We start from the raw sequence: 20,396 nt of genomic DNA, 5'->3' as shown, positions 1-20,396 counted from the left end.
GAATTCGAACCACCGACCTTCTGATCGGCAAGCCCTAGGCTCTGTGGTTTAGACCACAGCCCCACCCGCGTAGTAGTAGTAGTTGTTGTTTAGTCGTTTAGTCGTGTCCGACTCTTCGTGACCCCATGGACCATAGCACGCCAGGCACTCCTGTCTTGCACTGCCTCCCGCAGTTTGGTCAAACTCATGTTCATAGCTTTGAGAACACTGTCCAACCATCTCGTCCTCTGTCGTCCCCTTCTCCTAGTGCCCTCAATCTTTCCCAACATCAGGGTCTTTTCCAGGGAGTCTTCTCTTCTCATGAGGTGGCCAAAGTATTGGAGCCTCAGCTTCACGATCTGTCCTTCCAGTGAGCACTCAGGGCTGATTTCCTTAAGAATGGATAGGTTTGATCTTCTTGCAGTCCATGGGACTCTCAAGAGTCTCCTCCAACACCATAATTCAAAAGCATCAATTCTTCGGCGATCTATGCTTGCCCATGCTACGAAGAAAGGATAGGAGTGAACCAAAGCATTGGCAGCATCTCATTTTCCAGTGTCATCATCCTGTTCATCTCTCCTGTTGTTAAAATATGGCTCTCAGGCCAGGTGTGTAAACAGAGAGTAAACAGAAAGCAGCTCTCCCACCCGACGCCTCCCAGAGCACACACATTGCCTGGTCTCTTTTGAGCCTATAGTTTGAATTATGAGAGAGGCTGAGTCATGAGCAAATAGCCATCTCTATTATGCAAGTTTGAAAGAACAGATCCCTTCCGCTTAAAGTTTAAAGTTTGCATTCATTTATGAAATGTCTTTTGTCACTTCCCCCTAAAAAGACCCAGGCCAGGTGATGTACAGCATATTTTTTTGTTATTCTTTTGAAGTGACACACAAAATTTATTTTAAGAATTGTATTTTTTTAGTAAAATAAAAAAGCAGGCATGCACAGATGGTACCCATAGCTAAGTATTATCTGCACTGACTTGTGGGTGTTCTCGAGAATTTGAAGCAGGGAGCATCTCCCTGTCCTACCTGGATTGAATCTGGGACATTTGCATGCAAAGCCGAGGGATAGGCAAATCTATCCATTTTGGTTACCCTCTGTTTCTCATCTTTCCAATTTTAACTTCAGTTCTCCCTATTTCCCACACGAGTACGTGACATTAAAAAAAATTTAATCCACGTGAAAATTCACCAACATTTGCGTGTGACTTTCTCCAATACAGCGATACCTTGGTTCTCAAACCTAGTCCGTTCCAAAACCAAGGTGCGCTTTCCCATAGAAAGTAATGCAAAATGGATTAATCCCTTCCAGACTTTTAAGAACAACCCCTTAAACAGCAATTTAACGTGAATTTTACTATCTAAGGAGACCATTGATCCATAAAATGGAAGCAATAATCAATGTACTGTACTATAAAATAAATAAGACACTATTGTAGATGATGTATATATATATATATATATATATATATATATATATATATATATATATATATATATATATGTTCTTACCTGTACTGATGATAGTCATGGTTTGGATGGGGGGCTTTTATCCATTTCCGCAGTCACACAATCTATCCATCCATCCATCAATCAACCAGTAGCTGAACTGGGTTCCAAACAGTCACAAAAACAAATTAACCGAAAAAGCCTCAAAAACAAAAACGCAAAATAAATAGCAAAAACAAAAGCGTCAAACTTAATCCGTTCTGGAAGTCCATTTGACTTCCGAAATATTCGAAAACCAAGGTGCAGCTTCTGATGGGTGCTTGTTGTTGTTGTTGTTTAGTCGTTTAGTCGTGTCCGACTCTTCGTGACCCCATGGACCATAGCACGCCAGGCACTTCTGTCTTGCACTGCCTCCCGCAGTTTGGTCAAACTCATGTTCGTAGCTTCGAGAACACTGTCCAACCATCTTGTCCTCTGACGTCCCCTTCTCCTAGTGCCCTCAATCTTTCCCAACATCAGAGTCTTTTCCAAGGATTCTTCTCTTCTCATGAGGTGGCCAAAGTATTGGAGCCTCAGCTTCACGATCTGTCCTTCCAGTGAACACTCAGGGCTGATTTCCTTCAGAATGGATAGGTTTGATCTTCTTGCAGTCCATGGGACTCTCAAGAGTCTCCTCCAGCACCATAATTCAAAAGCATAATTCAAAAGCATAATTCAAAAGCATCAATTCTTCGGCGCCTGCACCCATCAGCATCAGAATCTGGGGCGCCTGCACCCATCCGCATCAGAAGAATTGATGCGGATGGGTGCAGGCGCCCCAGAAACAATAGTCAACAGTTTCCTCTCCTGATGAACCCAGCAGAACAAATTCTGCCGACTGTGTTCAGAACTACGCATGTACCATCTCTGATAAGAGAGGCGGCACAATAAGCTGTTCTGTTTTCTAGGCTGATCAGCCAAGCCAAAACTTTTTCCTTTCCTGACTAGCTCAGGAAATTTATGCCTGAGGGCTAAGTGAGGGGTGTGCATGCACACACAAACACACACACACACACACACACACGAGAGAGAGAGAGAGAGAGAGAGAGAGAGAGAGAGAGCATATTAATTTGGTATTCTGTCACCTGATGCTCAACTTAAGCCAAATTTCTTGGCTGTGTGACTCAGAGAGAGCAAGAGGAAAGGGCAGCAGGGAAGGGAACCAGGCTTTCTTGGGTGGTTGTCTAGGCAGTGGAGGCTGGTCCATTAGGACTAAGTCTGCTCTAAGCTACTCCCTCATCTGCCTGTCTTAAACATAGCATTGTAGAGTTGGAAGAGACTAAGTCTGCTCTTAGCTACTCCCTCATCTGCCTGTCTTAAACATAGCATTGTAGAGTTGGAAGAGACTAAGTCTGCTCTTAGCTACTCCCTCATCTGCCTGTCTTAAACATAGCATTGTAGAGTTGGAAGAGACTAAGTCTGCTCTTAGCTACTCCCTCATCTGCCTGTCTTAAACATAGCATTGTAGAGTTGGAAGATACCCCGGGGGGTCATCTAGTCCAACCCCCTGCAATGCAGGGATCTCAACAAAACGTCCATGACAGATGGCCATCCAACCTCTGCTAAAAAAAACACAACCCTCCAGTGAAGCAGTCAGCTCTACTGTCAAAAAGTTCTTACTGTCCAAAAGTCCAGCATCTTGGAAGCAAATGAGAAGGGGGAAACCTAGAATAATGCACAGTACTGCCCCCACAAGAGCCATTTCACACATTACACAGGCACAAACGTGGGTACGCTGCTGAGGCAGGAATCCAGAGTCATCTACTTACCACCTTGCGATGGGCAGATCTATCCATTTCGGCTCCTCTCTGCTTTCCGATCTTACGTCTGGCACATCTCCAGATCCTTTTGCAAAAAGAATGCAAAGTCGTTCTTGCAGAAATTCGCTGGCAGATAGAACCACAGATTTGCAGAGCTGGAAGTGACCCTGAGAATCCTCTGGTCCAAGCCCCTCCAATGCAGGGATCTTTCCCCCCAACATGGGGCTTGAACCCAGGACCCTGAGATTAAGAGCCTCATGCTCTACTGGCTGAGCCATCCCAGCGATGTGAACACTTCCCGTACCATGAGCATTTTCATATGGATTCTTACCTAAAATACATTTTTTCCTGACTCAGTGCAGTGTGATGTGGTGCTTAGAGGTCAGACAAGGACCTGGGAGGTTTGGGGTTCAAATCCCCCCTCCGTGATTTTGGAACACTCACCATCTCTCAACTCTAACCTACCTCACTAGGTGGTTGTGGGGATTCACTGAGAAGTGCGTAGAAAACCATGTTTGCCACCGTGAGCCCTTTGAAGGAAAAAGGTGGGGAACAAATTTTGATGGTGTTTCCTGCTTGGCAGGGGGTTGGACTGGATGTGGTCTCTTCCAATTCTAGGATTCTATGAAATGCAATCAATAAAACAGTCATTTTTCAAATACCGTTTTTGAGAATGTCTGCATTTTTACGCTCGTTTTGTGCCCTTTTTCCGGCTGGCGAACTGCACCACAAAATTCAGAGGACGGTGCATTTGAAGACTAGCTGCATTTTAAAGTTTGTCACATTCAAAACTTTGCTGAGCAGCAAACATGCACCGCCTCACATCTGCTTGCCTCACAGAACATCCTAGGTAAAAAGTGTCTGTGTGTCAGAGAGAGAGAGAGAGAGAGAGAGAGAGAGAGAGAGAGAGAGAGAGAGAGAGAGAGAGAGAGAGAGAGAGAGAGAGAGAGAGAGAGAGAGAGAGAGAGAGAGAGAGGTCTGCCTAGCCCTGTTTCGCCCAGTCGAGAGCAGCACATTTTGGTTGCATTTCCTTGCTCTGTGGAGTGCTGAAACCTTCCGTCGAAAGCATGTCTCATGCAAGAGGATGGGTGTGACTCGCCGGGAGGCTGGCCTCCACCGTCTTGCTTAAGTACACTATTGAATTACCTTCCTCTTTGCCATGCCCCCTTCTGCCAGAGGGAGCCCAGGAGGAGAGAGAGCTTGTCAGGAGCCAGCGATCTGCTCAGTGGTGCATTTCAGGTGGCAGGGAAAAAAGAAGGAGGAGGAGGAGAGGATCTGGATAAGAAGGTAAGTGGAATCTCCTGAGTTCCTTTGGCAAGGGACAGAGCTGCGTGAGGCTGTGGACCCGTTTGCGGACAAAGCATAGTTAAAAGTCGCCTACAATTGCCCCCTTTGGAAGAAATGGGGCCTGTTTAAAAGTCCCTGCTAAGGACAGGATGACACAGAAACTCCCGAAGTGACCTTAGAAGCAAACTGGTTTATTTGGATCGAATCCAATCCAAGGGAGAAAGGGCTACTTCTTCCCAAGGGTTGCCACCCAGCTATGATTTGAAGGCAGCATTTAGATCTGTGTTTTCCCGCTGCATCTATTGGGGTTGCCATGTTTCCTCGCCGCAGGGCTCCTATGCTTCCAAGAGGAGCGTGATGTCAGGCCAAAATACGAGGGGTGTGAACTGGGACCTTTTCCAGCGTGGTGGGGTGTGTGTGTAGATTTCTTCTTCCAGTGGTGTCGCTAATAAAGGGGGAAAGGGGTCAGCTGAATCCTCTTCAGAAAGATTTGCAGAAATTACTATTTTTATTACACCATTGGAAATCGCCTTTTGCTGGGTGGTAGAGGAAACCCTTTCCAAACCGAATACGTACATAACATATATCCAAGACAATAGCTGGCTTTTTCTTCCAGCACAGTCTAATTGCTTTGACTTTCACACAACAAGTAATTATCTCTGTTTTGTTCAGTGTCCGTGACTCATCTGACTTGCGGCAGGAGCTGGGTTTAATTTAAAAGTTGTTCTGTACACTTCTTGTTTCAGAGGGCAGGAAGGGGGAAAAAGAGATTGTCTAGATTTTCTCAATTGATAAAGGATTCCCGTAGCCCAAGCAACAGATCAGCTAAATATCACAGCTTGCCTTGTGTCCATTTAAAAAGAAAAGAAAAGAAATAATTTGGCTGCGTACACACAAATTCAAGGACTCCTGTGTTGCCTGGTTTTTCTACGCTGGTTCCTCTTCCCTCTATTAATTTAAGATGCAAAGCAGGTTCAAGAAGACCTGGACTCTTTACATGGTGGTTTACTTCAGAGTAACACTGGATAGTATCTTAGAAGGGGCGCTGGGCTATTTTTTTTAAGGCAGTGCTAGCCGAGAGCGCAAACTGTTTAATGTAGAAAAGAGGAAGTCAAGTGTATTTATTCCCGAACGTGGGAAACTTTGCTAAAGATAATATTGACAAAAGGTGCATTATTTTTCCACAGGCATAATTGGGCAGGGAATCAGTTGCGGACTGCTGGGGTGGGGGGTGGGGGCAGGCAATATTGGTTAAGCTGTTGCACCCTTCCAGTGCCACTTAATTCCAGGCCGAAATGGCGCCCATACAACCATATGCGGTGTTGGGCCTGAGGGCCACACTCATTCTTAGCCAAGCTTCCAGGGGCCTCATCTCTGCCACGCCCAGGTAAGCAGCAGTGACGCTTGTGTCAGCCACTCCTGCAAAACTCTAATGGGGAAACCAATCCATTGCATTCTCTCTCTCTCTCTCTCTCTCTCTCTCTCTCTCTCTCTCTCTCTCTCTCATTTTGCCTGCCTCTTCCTCCCTAGACCAGTTTCATAATATTTATGGAAGCATTTAAAGTGGTTAAGAGGTTTTTTAAAATGAATTTTGTTAGGATTTAGCCTAAGGGGTCCAGTACGATGGCCCTGATAAGAGTGTTGATGAATGTTGCAGAACCAAAAAAACACTTCCTACTACAGCCAAGTAGGAATTTCATAGAATCGTAGAGTTGGAGGGGACCCCCAAGGGTCATCTATTCCAACCCCTCTGCAATGCAGGAATTTCAGCTAAAGCATCCCTGACAGATGGCCATCTAACTTTAACTGCTTTTTAAAAAAAACCAGGAAGGAGGGACCACCACCTCTCGAGGGAGTCCGTTCCACTGTTGAACAGCTCTTACTGTCAGAAATTTCTTCCTGATGTTTAGCTGGAATCTCCTTTCTTGTTACTTGAAGCCATTGGTTTGGGTCCTAGCTTCTGGAGTGGGAGAAAGCATTTACGAGAAGACATTTCTCTCAGAGAATGCCTGAGAAATTTATTTGCAGACTTTCCCCTGAATATTCTCCATTTCTCTCCACCCCTTCACAACATCCCAGAACATTGTGGAGGATTCAAAATGGGGGCAACAGAAGTTGTTGCTGTCTTAAGCGCCCCTGGCACCGTGGAGCGACGGATCCCTCCGGCGCCCCGCCCCGTTTCCCAGCACGGCGGGCGGGCACAGCGCGCAGCGTGGTGCCGTAGCGGGCGGGCGGGCAGGCACAGCGTGGTTGTCGAACCGGCGGACCAGCCGGCCAGTGGGCGGGCACAGCTCGCGGTGCCCTCCTGGCGGGCCGGCGCCGCGGTGCCCTGCGCCACCGTGGGTCTACCTAGAGCCGGCCCTGTAGAGAGGAAGGGGGGGAGAGAGACTGTGATGCTCTTGCCACTGTTGATGTGGAGCCCCACGTCTGAGAATTTTCCCTCTTCTGGAGAAATTTGGTGAATTTGTTCCTTGCCACCACCATCCCTTCCAGTTCTTCTGCCCACAAGTCGGTGGAGGGGATTTCAAGAAGCCATTGGCACAGAGCTCCCTTTTCCAGCACATGGCCTGCAACACAAGCTCTTCCCTTTTCAATAGCAGAATCGGGCTGATTTTTGCTCCGATAAGCCCCGGAGAGAAGCAATTCTCAGGGCCTGTTCTATCCCGTTCCTGCTGGTTCTAGGCAAAGCGAGGTGGACTCCCCTGCCCGCCACAGCTCAAACAAGCGAGCCCTTCTCCTCCCTCCCTTTCTCTGCCTCGCTCCCTCCCTCCCATGACATTCCTCGCTAAGGACTTGGTGGCAACGGTTGCTAAAGCCTTCCCAGGCGGCTGTGTGAAGAAGTCTGCAAGTTTCGGAGAGGAGAGATCCTTTTGCTTCCAGGCTGATTCCACAAGGAGAAGGAAGCAGAGAGGCATTGCCATGGAAGACAACAGCAGTTTCCAACAATCGGGGGAACTCTGGCAGCAAGTGATGAGAAAGGCAATCTTGTGTTGCAGAAATCCAACACATTTAATAATAATAATAATAATAATAATAATAATAATAATAATAAATTTTATTTATACCCCGCCCTCCCCAGTCAAAAACCGGGCTCAGGGCGGCTGACACCAACAGAATTACAATAAAACATAAAAACCATTAATTAAAATACAGATTAAAATACAGTATTAAAATTTAAAGTTCATTTTTATAGAATCATAGAATTGTCGCAAGGGTTCGCCGAGGGTCATCTAGTCCAACCCTCGGCAATGCATTGATGGTCATCCAACCTCTGCTTTAAAACCTCCAAGGAAGGAGAGTCCACAACCTTCTGAGGGAGACGGTTCCACTATAGAACAGCTCTTACTATCAGAAAGTTCCTCCTGATATTTAATCGGAAACTCCTTTCTTGTAGCTTGAAACCATTGTATTGAGTCCTGCCCTCCAGAGCAGGATAAAACATGCTTGCTCCATCGTCCATGTGATAGCCCTTTAGATATGTGAAGATGGCTGTCATATATCCTCTCAGTCTCCTCTTTTCCAGGCCAAACATATCCAACTCCCTCGACTGTTCCTCATCAGGCTTGGTTTCCAGACCCTTGATTGTCTTGGTTGGCCTCCTCTGCGCACGTTCCAGTTTGTCAACATCCTTCTTAAATTTTGGTGCCTAGAATTTTTTTTGTGTGTCTTTCAGTCAAATTGGTTCTCAAGGTTGTGTACAACTGGTGGTGGCAAAAGGAGTATATGCAGCAATAATAAACACAAATAAACTCTCTGCAGCTTCATAGAATCATAGAATCATGGAGTTGGAAGAGACCACAAGGGCCATCCAGTCCAACCCCCTGCCGAGCAGGAAACACCATCAAAGCATTCTTGACATATGCCTGTCGGTAGTGGCACCCACCCTGTGGAATGCCCTCCCACTAGAGGTCAAAGAGAACAACAATTACCAGACCTTTAGAAGGCATCTCAAGGCAGCCCTGTTTAGGGAAGCTTTTAATGTTTGATGGATTTCTATATTTTAGTGTTTTGTTAGAAGCCGCCCAGAGTGGCTGGGGGAACCCGGCCAGATGGGCGGGGTATAAATAATGTATTATTATTATTATTATTATTATTATTATTATTATTATTATTATTATTATTATTACTGTCAAGCCTCTGCTTAAAGACCTCCAAAGAAGGAGACTCCACCACACTCCTTGGTAGCAAATTCCACTGCCGAACAGCTCTTACTGTCAGGAAGTTGTCAGCTCTTACTGTCAGCTGCCGAACAGCTCTTACTGTCAGCTCTTACTGTCAGCAATTGTAGCTGAGTGCTCTTTATGATATGAAGTGGTGGAAGCAACCTCACCGCAGCTGCTCCGTCTCTGGCCAAGATGGTGTCCCACTTGCCGCGCTGGTCTTCCTGGGAGGTAGAAGGTGGGCCATGGTATTCGGCTCTCCGCTCCCAAGGCAAAATGAAAGACAGCAAATCAAACACACACACACACACACACACACACACACACACCCTAAAATGAATAAAAGTGTGAAACAGGCTGAAATGGAACAGAACGGTAAATCAAAAAGAAGGCGCTGGAAATCAAAAGGCCAGTGTCAGGAGTATGGGCAGGAGTCAGGCTCTGGGACCTGTAGTGCTTTGCAGGACTGGGGCCTGCCTCAGCTTGTGCTGGAGAAGCAAGGAGTGGCCACTCAGGTGAGGCCTCAGCTTCTGCTGGAGAAGCAAGGAGTGGCCACTCAGGTGAGGCCACTTGATACCTCACTGCACCTGGTGGCAGGAGCTGGGAGGGATAAAAGCTCAGCATTTCCCTTCAGCTCTTTGCCACAGCAACGCTATCCCTGCCTGTTTGCATCTGGCCTCTTGATCCTCGAACCTTGGACCTTCGCCTTGCCGACGCCTTGATCCTCGACCCTTGGACCTTCACCTTGCCGACGCCTTGCTCCTTGACTCCCAGACCTTCGCCTCTGCCTTGCTCCTTGACCCTGCAACTGCCTGCTGCTGGACCCTCAGCCCTGCACCTGTTCCTGCTTCTAAACCACCATCTTGCCTCTGGTCCTGACGTCCTCAGCCAGGACTTCAACCGCCCGCCAACCGGACCGTGACAGTCAGAGTGTGGAACGGCATTTGTGACAAGGCAGAATCATAGTAGACCTGGTGGGTGGCTACCCTAACTCCCACCGGCTTGCATCGTTGTGGGTTCAAATTCCACCCTCCCCCAAACCAGGGAGTGTGGGGCCTGTGGACCTTTAAAATAAAAAAAGAAGGGACATAACCAAGGGTGTCTTCAGAAGTGTCCAATATCATGATGCAGCAGCTAAAGCTAGCACTTCTGCCACTTTTGCAGATCACAGGATTATAGAATTGTAGATGTTCCACTGCAGTACCTTTTGTGCTACAACTGATGTTGTTTTCCATCTTCAAAAGCTGGGGTGGGATGAGGAAGCCAGGCACCTGCCTCAGCTTAACATCGATACCAGGAAAGGTCCTAGAACAGATAACTGAACTGCGAACTCATAGAAAAGAATGTTGCGATGACTAAGAGCAAGCAAGGGTTTCTCAAAAGCAAGTCATGCAAGACAAAGCTGATTTCTTATTCTGAGAGAGTTACAAGCTTGGTGGATCCGAGGAATGCTGTGGATGTAGTATGTCTTGATTTCAGTAAGGCTTTTGACAAAGTCGTCTGTGATATTTATGCAGAGAAGCTGATATAATGTAGGCTAGACTATGTTCCTGTTTGGTGAGTGACCAAACCCAAAGAGTGCTCACTAATGGCTGCTTGTCGTCCTGGAAAAAGTGACAAGTGGGGTGCCACAGGGTTCTGTCCTGGGGCCAGTATTGTTCAACATCTTTATAAATGAATTTGATGAAGGAATAGAGGAACTGCACATCAGATTTGCAGATGACGCGAAACTGGGAGAAGTAACTAATATTACAGAAGACAGAAAACAGCATTCAGTATGTCCTTAACTGATTGGAGAACTGGGCTCAAACTAGCAAAATGAATTTCAGTTGGGGCAAGTGTAAGGTTTGAAAATTTGGCAGGAATAATCAGATGCACAAATATAGGATGGTCGTAGTACTGCTCTATTCTACCTTGGTCAGGCCACACCTGGAATACTGTGACCAATTCTAGGCAGCAAAATTTAAGAAGGATGTTGACAAACTGGAACGTGTGCAGAGGAGGGAGGCCAAGAGGATCAAGGGTCTGGAAACCAAGCCTGATGAGGAACGGTTGAGGGAATTGGCCTGGAAAAGAGAAGAGGGAGAGGAAATAGGACAGCAATCTTCACATATCTAAAAGGTTGTCACATGGATGGTGGAGGAAGCATGTTTTATCCTGCTCTGGAGGGTAGGAGCCAAGCCAATAGTTTCAAGCTACAAGAACGGAGATTCCAACTAAATATCAGGAAGAACTTTCTGACAGTTAGAGCTGTTCAATAGTGGAACCGTCTCCCTTAGGAGGTTGTGGACTCTCTTTTTAAAGGTTTTAAAGCAGAGGTTGGATGGCCACCTGTCATGGATGCTTTAGCTGAGATTCCTGCATTCCAACTCTCCAATTTTATGATTCTTTGATATTGCATGCTTTCATTTTAAGTACCGGGGAAACACAGGGAGCCATATAGGTCAGTTGCACCCACATAGCATGGAATATGTTCACAGGAGAAAGTAATTCCGAGTTCCACCCTGTAACTGGTTGCATATTAATGTAGATCTTTTCAGTCACTGCAGGAAGGTAGTGGCTTACTATAGCACCTCAACGATTTATGCCTGGGGTGTGTGTGTGATAGAATGTGTGTGTTGGTGTGACAGCGTCAAAGAAAAGGCGCCAAGGGATGTCTCTGTTCAGCCCATGGATAATTTTTGCCCAATGTTGTTGTTGTTGTTTAGTCGTTTTTGTTGTTGTTGTTTAGTCGTTTAGTCGTGTCCGACTCTTCGTGACCCCATGGACCATAGCACGCCAGGCACTCCTGTCTTCCACTGCCTCCCGTAGTTTGGTCAAACTCATGTTCGTAGCTTCGAGAACACTGTCCAACCATCTTGTCCTCTGTCGTCCCCTTCTCCTAGTGCCCTCCATCTTTCCCAACATCAGGGTCTTTTTCAGGGAGTCTTCTTTTCGCATGAGGTGGCCAAAGTATTGGAGCCTCAGCTTCACGATCTGTCCTTCCAGTGAGCACTCTGGGCTGATTTTCTTAAGAAACAGCTATTTTGCCCAATAGCTGTGGCAAAACCTGCCTCCCAATTTCTTGAAAGTTCTCTCCCACAGCAAACAGGGCTTCTGTTTTCCTTCCTTATTCTCTTTTTTTTTAAAAAAAAATATTTTTATTAATTTTCCAATTAAAACCAATTATATCACATTCAATATTTCAAATTATACACATATATATATCAATCAAACCGAATGTTATGCCAAATCATCTAAAGAATTTTTTATTTGGGTTCCCATGCTTCAAGAAATTGGGAATTCCTCGCAACTGTCCACTGCCGTCTTTTTTCTAAAGTTCAAATCGTCCTCCAAGTTCATAATAATCCAGATCTTCCCCTTACAGTCACATAGATGTTTTCCACTTTCATCCGATTGTTTCCCAGCCGCTGAGATAAATATCAAACAAAGTTTCACAGATGTTCTTTCTCCTGTGTGAGTTAATCAGTCCAGCCTCCCCGTAAATCTTCTTAATGGAGCTCCTTGTTGCGTCGAAGCAGCCCGAAGCAGCGCCATCTCAAAAAGCTCAAATCACTTTCGCTTTCTCTCATAGCCATGAAGATTCACGATCATTATAGAATTTACAGCTTTTTCAGGCAGGAGACCCAAACATCAAACCATAAACTCTTGGTAAATTAATGGATCTCCTTGCCCTATAGCTGAACTTAGCTTCAGGTCGCTGCTCCAATTTAAAGTGCGTCACAACTCATAAATCCTCCGAGCGCGTCCAGAACTCCTTCCGCCCGACTAGGGGGAGGCTTTTCTCATCGGCAACTCCACATCTTTAAAAAAATATGCTCAGTAACAACAGTTATAAAGTTCAACTCACACAGTCTTTTGCTTCTCTTTCACTCCAAACAAGCCAGGACATCGCGTCCGGGAAGGTACGAGGCAACAATATGAAGGGAAAAAAAATAAAAACTCGCTTCCCTTATCGCTCCGTCCCCATCAATCCTTCTTCCAGATGCAGTACAATCTTTGACTCCTCTCCTTTCAGCAGCATAAATTTCTCAGCAGTAAACAGCGCTTCTTCCCCTCCTTCTGAAGTATGTCCATAGATTTAAGCCTAATTATCTTCTTTAACCATGGAAATCCCCGCCATGCAGATTAGCGTCCGGGAGTCCTGGCCCTCGTAAGTGCTCAGCCCAAGCTCCCCCCCACTCCAAAAACAGTCGGAGTGGGTCTGGGGGCATCGCGGGCCAGCGGCCCCTCTCCGTAACCCCCGGAGAGGGTAGGGGGTTGCCATTTACTCCCCTAGCAACCGCCAAATTCCTTACGAAGGTCAGAGAGATGGAAAACAGGTCCGCCATTCCTGCAGGCGGAAACCGGAACCTGTTTTCCTTCCTTATTCTCAAGCCACTTTGGAATTTATTTCCCATTCTGGCGGCTGTAGGGTCGCGATGACCTTATGGCTTCAAAGTGTCTGAGGGCGATATGTGTGGTTTTCTCCTTCTATCCACCGAACATTTCTCCAGCGCTTCGCAGCAATCCCTGACTACTCATAATCCCTGAACTGGAAAAAGCCTTGTGGCAGAATTTACCTCAGGGTGTCTTTAACTGAATGGTGGCAGAATTTACCTCAGGGTAAATTTACTGCTAAACCGCCCAGTAAACGGTTGGGAGCTGGGTTGGAAGAAAAGGGTCCGGCTACTAAGTAGCCTGATCTTGCCCACATCTGCACTGTACTGTACACTTGAAACAGTTCTATACCACTTTGAACCGTCATTTGCTTCTGCCAAACAATCCGGAAACTGTTAGTTAAGGGTGCTGAGAGTCGTATTATTTTAGACGTATCGTGCAGGTGAGGCCTTTGGGGGGGGGGTTATGGCAAGTTCTTCTTTCTACCTTTTGAGAAAAGGGATAGGGAACCTCAGGGCCAAGTGTGGCCTTCCAGAATTTTCCATCTGGCCCTCAGAGCATTCTCCCCAGGCAAATGCCCCTCACCAACTCAGCTTCACACCTCCCTTGAGTACGTTTTCCTGGTTTGAATGCCTCCTTAAACTCTAATAATGCCTCTTGTTTCCCTCAATGGAGGACAGAGACGGGTGTGTGGGTTCATGCAGAAACTAGCCTACTGTACTGAGGGGAAATAGACGGCCATTTTTGCCCTTGGCCTGCCTTCCACTGGCGTTTGGCCTGTGGTAAGTTACCCAGTAGTGAATGCAGACCCCTGGGCTGAGAAAGGTTCCCCACTCCTGTTTACGAAAAAAAAATCTTAAAATGAACAGCTTCCAGGAGCGCAAGCCTCCCTGGATTCCTGAGGTGGCATCATGGTTTTCTTTGGGAATGCAAGTTGCTGGGAAGGCGGTTGAATGATTTGCCGGCTCTGAATGTCCCTTGCTGGGAATCACAGGAGGGCGGAGGGCAGTTGCCTTCAGATCCTACATGTGGGCTTCGCTTTGGCCACTGTTCTGAGCAATACGGGGGCCCCTTCGGCCTCATCCAGCTTCCAAGCTCTTGCTTCTCCACTTTCCTAAGCAGGATAGGGGCAGGAGGTGCTGCTTTGTTTACATGGCGTTTCCCTGTTGCGTGTTTTCTGGAGGTGCTCTGCTGTCCTGCTCTGTTTCCTCTTTCGACGCCAGAGGATGAGTGCTCGTCCCCACAGATCGTTCCGCTCCTCAGTTGGCAAGGCCATGTACAATTCATCCAAACGCCTGCTCTGCTGTGGATCAGGAGGCTGGGGCCGTAAAGGTATAGAAGAATGAATGGGGATGGGGGCTTGAGCCCCACTCTCACAAAAGTTTGAGAAATAAGCATGTGAAGACAGGCTCCAGCAGACTCAGCAGACAAGACCAGTAGTGGGTCCATCGATCAAGAAGGCAGTTTCTGCACATGCTGTAGAGCAGGGGTCCCCAAACTAAGGCCCGGGGGCCAGATGTGGCCCAATTGCCTTCTAAATCCACCCCCCGGATGGTCCGGGAATCAGTGTGTTTTTACATGAGTAGAATGTGTCCTTTTATTTAAAATGCATCTCTGGGTTATTTGTGGGGCATATGAATTCGTTCGTATTTTCTTTCAAAATATAGTCTGCCCCCCCCCAAGGTCTGAGGGACAGTGGACCGGCCCCCTGCTGAAAAAGTTTGCTGACCCCTGCTGTAGAGGGAGGCGAGGGGCAGGTGGGGCTCATTCACCTGGGGAGGCAGTCCATCTAGAAGAAGTTAAACTCTGGTCCTAAACCTTTCAGGATACCTTCTGGAGAAGAAAAGAATCAGGAGTATTAAAAAAACTTTGTCAAATCCGGAGTGGAGTCCCTAAGGCAGTTGGATGGTGCCTTGCATGCCTCCTCCTGGCAACTCCTGCAGCCAAGCTGGTGCCAAATGTCTTGCTCTGCTTTCCTTTTAGGCCACATATGCAAATCTGAGAGGGGGGGTCTTGTTGTCTGGGCAGCCCAGGACGTCCACACACACTGCCCAGGCTTGCACCCCAAGGGAGGTGGTAACTTTGGTGCTACTATCATAGCAGTTTGACTTCGTCCCCGGAGGTGCACTCCATTGTCTCTTGAGACAGACAGGTGCCAGCAACTGAGGATTTCTGCTTGGAAACTCAGCTGTTAAAAGCCCCAGTTAGTGAACCAGGTCTCAAGCCGGTTGAAATTTGCGACATTCTCACTTTCATTGATGCATAGGCAGCAGCCAGGGAGGGCAGGCCAGGGGTTGTTTCTTGGTGTTTTGGGCTTCCCTTTGTTTATGTCTAAATTCACCGCCCACAGGCGCAGCCGAACCAAGGACAAGCAAGTGACCTTCTAAAAACACTGTGCTAGTTTTTGGGGGCTGATTCAACAGTTCATTCTACTTGCTTTCTACGTACCAGGGCATCGGGCGTCAACCTTTGGGGGACCAAAGGACACATTATGAATTTTGAGAGGGTGCTGTGGGCTCCAGTCACAAAATGGCTGCCATGGGGGCATGACATAACACAAAATGGCTGCCATGAGGGTGTGTGGTAACACAAGATTGCTGCTTCTCCTCACCCCACCTCTCCCAGGACAACCTCATGTCTGGGGGCCCAGCCTGAGGGTGCCAGTGAAGACCTTTTGTGGGTGCCACGTGCCCACGGGCACTGGGTTGGTGACTCCTGAAGCAAGTGTTGTTGAATTGAGCAGGACTTGGCTCCAGAGCATTTTTGCAGGAGGGATTCATCTGCATACCCCAAATGCGGCTTTGCACACTATTAAATTGCTCTGTTGTCCTGCTGCAACAAATCTACATGGGGAGGGGGGAATTGGCTTTTGTGGTGCGAGCGGTGGGGGAACTGAAATGAATAAGTGTAGGAAGAACAAATGATTAAAGGGACAATGCACACACACACCCCGCAAGCAAAATCAGGAGAAATGCTCATTGTCATATATAACTCGCCCCATAAACGAATGAGAACAAATAAAGGCCAAATACAATTTAACCTCCTCATAAGCTTTGTGCAAGCAAATCAGGAAGAATTCTCGATAAACAGGTTGCCTGCAGGAGTCCCGTGTTGAGGATCCGGTTCTGAAAAATCCAGAACGTGCATTTAAGGTTAACTGAGGGAGCAGCGTAAGGTCATGGGGTCAAAGGCTGGTTTTTGTAGTGGGATCTGCTGGTAGCCTGGCTGGTTAAAGAATGATGGACACCTTCAGGGAAAGGTCCAAAGTTCAATGGATGAGCATGTGGTTTATGCAATGCCCATTTTCAATCGCCAACATATCTGGCTAATCCAAGGGTGGGCAACTTGGTGCTCTCAAGATGTTGTTGGACTACAACTGTCACATCAACTCCAGGAGCCTGGCAAATGACCAGGACCCCGCGGAGTTACATCTGATGGGGAACCGACTTTTCCAATCCCAACTTTAAAAATCCCAGGTTGGTCAAAAACAAAATGGCCTGTCGTAAATTTGTAACAAGTGAGCAACAGATAAATACAGACATGGATAAGCACATGTCCGAAAAGGAGCTCAGCCTGTAGTGATTATTTCCTTTGACTGCTCAAACCGATACTGGTGTTTATATATGTGCCTGTGGTCTCTTTGATGTTGTATGAAATATGGTTCTCTCTGTCTGTGAGTGGGGAGTCTAATTAGAAGCCGGCTGGTGTCATTTTAACCCAAATGACTGCCCATGAAACCAGGAAGTGGGAGTTCAAAAAACATGCCTATTTTGGTCTTTGTGTAGCAATTGTCCATTTCTTAACGTGCCTGTTCCAAACCAAGCCATCATAGACCACAACTCCCTAGTGTTACAGAGACTTGAAAAGAGAATTGAGAAGGGAAGACTTTCATTCTCTCTCTCTCCAGTTTTAGGAACATTCAGAAGAATTCCTTCCCCACCATCCAAAATATATTTTGACTTAGACCATGTCCTAGTCTGGGTAGGACGGCATGCAAATTCTTGTTGCTTTGTGACTTCTCTATATGCCCACTTTCTTGTCCCATTTTCAAAATAATCCTTACTTTTGTTTTGACTCGGGCATTTTGAAACTCTCTTGCCCCAAGCAACAAAGTATTCTAGCTGCTTACAAATGCACAATTCCTGATACAGAGGAAGGTTAAATAGTAGCTGGAAAGCCTACTTTGTATGAAATGACAAGAATTGTATTTCCAGGACCTCCACTCATCTGGGTGCTGGGTATGATATTATTGACCTCAATTAAAATATCGGCACCAGATTTTGCACACAGAAAAAACTAACTTTAAAAAAGTATAGTTAAGGGTGACAGGTTTCAGTCAGTGTGGACTATCACATGCTCAGAATCTGCGGAATAATCTAGGTAACAAGCAGAGAGTCTTGAAGTATTTTGTAGACAGAAGTAATTAGTTCACCATATCTTGGCTTAATGACCCGAAATATGAGCAAGCCTTTAGGTTTGTGTGAGGCAAGGCCCTTCCCTCTTCCTTTCTTGCAAGCCACAATTCAGCAAAGTTATCCGTTTTATCTGAACTGGGAAACAAACCAGGATCCTAAACCAACTTCAAACCCTGGTTAAGGATATGGGCTTGTTGTGAAGTTGGTGACCATGGTTTCTCAGTTAAAATGAAACAGGAAACTGTGGTTGGTTAGAGACTTCATCGTTGCATTCAGGTATTCCACTTAGGAGGGAACAAAGGGGCTGTGGGCAAAGGACTCATTCATATATTGGCTTATAAAGCTTAAATACGATCATCTGAACTGGCTCAGAGTTTTACCACACCACCATCAATATTGGAGCTGTATAATTTACTTTATTAATGTAGAGGCAATAGCTGGATGCTTGAAACCAATATCATAAACCAGGGATGAGGAACCTATGGCCCTCTAGATGTTGCTGGACTCTACTTCCCATCAGCCCCAGTCAGCATGGTCAGTGGCTAGGGATGGTGGGAGTTGTAGTCCAACAACATCTGAAGGACCACAGGTTCCTTCATCCTACCGTAAACTAGGCATCCCCAAACTGCGGCCCTCCAGATGTTTTGGCCTACAACTCCCATGATCTCTAGCTAACAGGACCAGTGGTCAGGGATGATGGGAATTGTAGTCCAAAACATCTGGAGGGCCGAAGTTTGGGGGTGCCTGCCGTAAAACATTGGAACATAGGAAGCTACCTCATACTGAGTCATACCATCCAGTGCAGTGTCGTCTACCTTGACAAGCAGTGACTGTCCATGGTCTCAGGCAGGGGACATTCCTTGCCCTACCTGGAGATGCTGGGAATTGAGCCTACATTCAAGGCAAATGCTCTTCCACTGAGCTATGGCCCTTCAGAGATCAAGAGGGGAAGACTAGGCCACAACCTAACATGTGAGCTTTATTATATTGGAGACTGTTCAGAAAAGGCTTCCCCTTCTCGGGTTCTGAAGTAGTATGGCCTCCAGGGAGGACTGTACCACACAATAGCTCTGAATGCCTTTCTCCTCGATGGAAAGGCAGTCCTTAAGCAAACAAATCTCTCAGCTCTGGGTTTCGTGTGGGGTTACGGACTCAGACCAGTTTCCTCTCGCCTCTATTTACTTGCGTCTTGAAATTGCAGGCGTGACTTTCATGTGAGGCAACTCTCTTCTCCGTATCCCTGGGCACAAAGAGCCAGCTTAGGAGAGGAGGGTGGGGAAGGGCGGGCCTTAAGCTGAGGAAATTCTCAGGGATTTTAGTTGACAGAAACCTGACAATAAAACTGTGAAGTCGGCTGCACCTCACAGCACAGTTAACGTCCCCTGAATGGCTGGGCAGCCGGGAAGAAAGACGGCAAGGTGCATTGGCACCTTGAATCTAGCCAGCCACACCTCAAGGTCAAACTAGATGTGAGATTCAAAAATGTTCTACGGCCCCATCTGCACACTTCTAGCAGTATCACTGGGGGCCAATTTTAATCCTCAAGGGCAAGTTTTAATAGGGCAGACTGAAAACGATGAGCGGGCTTGAGGCTCTTTTACTGGAATAGGGAGGAGAGGGGGAAATAATTAAAAGAGGTATTCCCTGTGGAGTACTGCAGACAGGCTGTGTCTTCATGTTGTCTAAGGCCACATTCACGAACTCAGGCCAAGAGAAGATGGATTTCAAATAAATCTTCACAAGGTTTTATTGATGTGATGCGGAGTTTAAATGGGAATCAATCCCAATGTTGAAGGCAACATATGTTTGCCTATTTGGTACACTTTGACCTGTGAATCTTTGCTGACGAATAATAGTCGAAACAGGGCCTTGTCCTGATTTTTACTGGAATTTACCTTTATTTGCCTTCAACATTGGGATTGATTCCCATTTAAACTCCGCATCACATCAATAAAACCTTGTGAAGATTTATTTGAAATCCATCGTCTTTTGGCCTGAGTTCTTGCAATTTATCGTTTATTTCTGGACTTTCCCAAGAACTCCAATTTCTACTGTGAGGCCACATTCACAGCATACATTGAATGTTCTGCGACAGGGCTTCCCAAGCTTGGGTCTTCAGCTGCTGTTGGACTACAGCTCCCATCATCCAAAGAGAGCAGGGCCCAGTGGTCAGGGGTGATGGCAATTGTAGTCCAACAACAGTGGAATTCTCATGTGGGGGGAAACCGGCTCTATGACGCCACTTTAAACAAGCATGGCTTCCCCCCAAACAATTATGGGAGTTGTGGTTGGTTCAGAGTTGCCAGGAGACCACCTAATCCCCTCACAGAACCACCAGTTTTAACATTCAGTCCCCTTTCCCAGGAAACTCAGGAAATTGTCATTCTGTGAGGGCAATAGGGGTGTCCTGACAATTCCCAGAGCTCGTAACTACCTACAACTCCCAGAATTCTTTGGGGGACCCATGATGGTTTAAAGCAGCATCATAGTGCTTTCAATGTATGGTATGAGCATGGCTGTTTAAAGTGGTGTGATACTGCTTGAAATGCTCTGCTCAGATGCGGCCTGAGAAGCAGCACAAGAAGTTGAGGGATAGAGTTTGGTTGTACAAAGAAGGGGAAACAGTTTGACCTCTCTGTCCCCCTGGGAATCAGAATCGCACATGCATTTAAGCCGACATTTGCCCTTTTGTTTGTGTTGACATTAAGCCGGCATTTGTTTGTGTGGCCATGTCTAATTTTGCCCCTTTCTAAAATTTATTTCTTAGTGTGTGTCCTTCTCTTCTGCAAATCTACCAAAGAATAAAGTAAAAAGAAAATCAGGATTAAGGGGCTTTCTCAGGATGGTGGGTGTGCTGCGTCTCACTGGTGAAGCGATGGTGGCATTTCTGCCCCCCCCTCTTCTTCTGCTCAAAAATGGAGGGGA

The 20,396-nt window shown here is 46.6% G+C and overlaps 1 protein-coding gene across 1 annotated transcript in view; it reads left to right on the top strand.

Annotated features, from left to right (window-relative positions):
• Positions 1–4,369: 4,369 nt before the first annotated feature.
• The window catches only part of VILL (villin like), a 51,508-nt gene continuing 35,481 nt past the window's right edge, over positions 4,370–20,396 (top strand). Inside the window, exon 1 of the mRNA XM_035129295.2 lies at positions 4,370–4,516. The gene's annotated coding sequence lies outside the window, so the exon portion shown is untranslated. The remainder of the gene's footprint in view (positions 4,517–20,396) is intronic.

This window comes from Zootoca vivipara, chromosome 12 (assembly GCF_963506605.1).
Source record: "Zootoca vivipara chromosome 12, rZooViv1.1, whole genome shotgun sequence".
NCBI lineage: Eukaryota > Metazoa > Chordata > Lepidosauria > Squamata > Lacertidae > Zootoca > Zootoca vivipara.
This window is presented reverse-complemented; position numbering and strand designations above follow the sequence as displayed.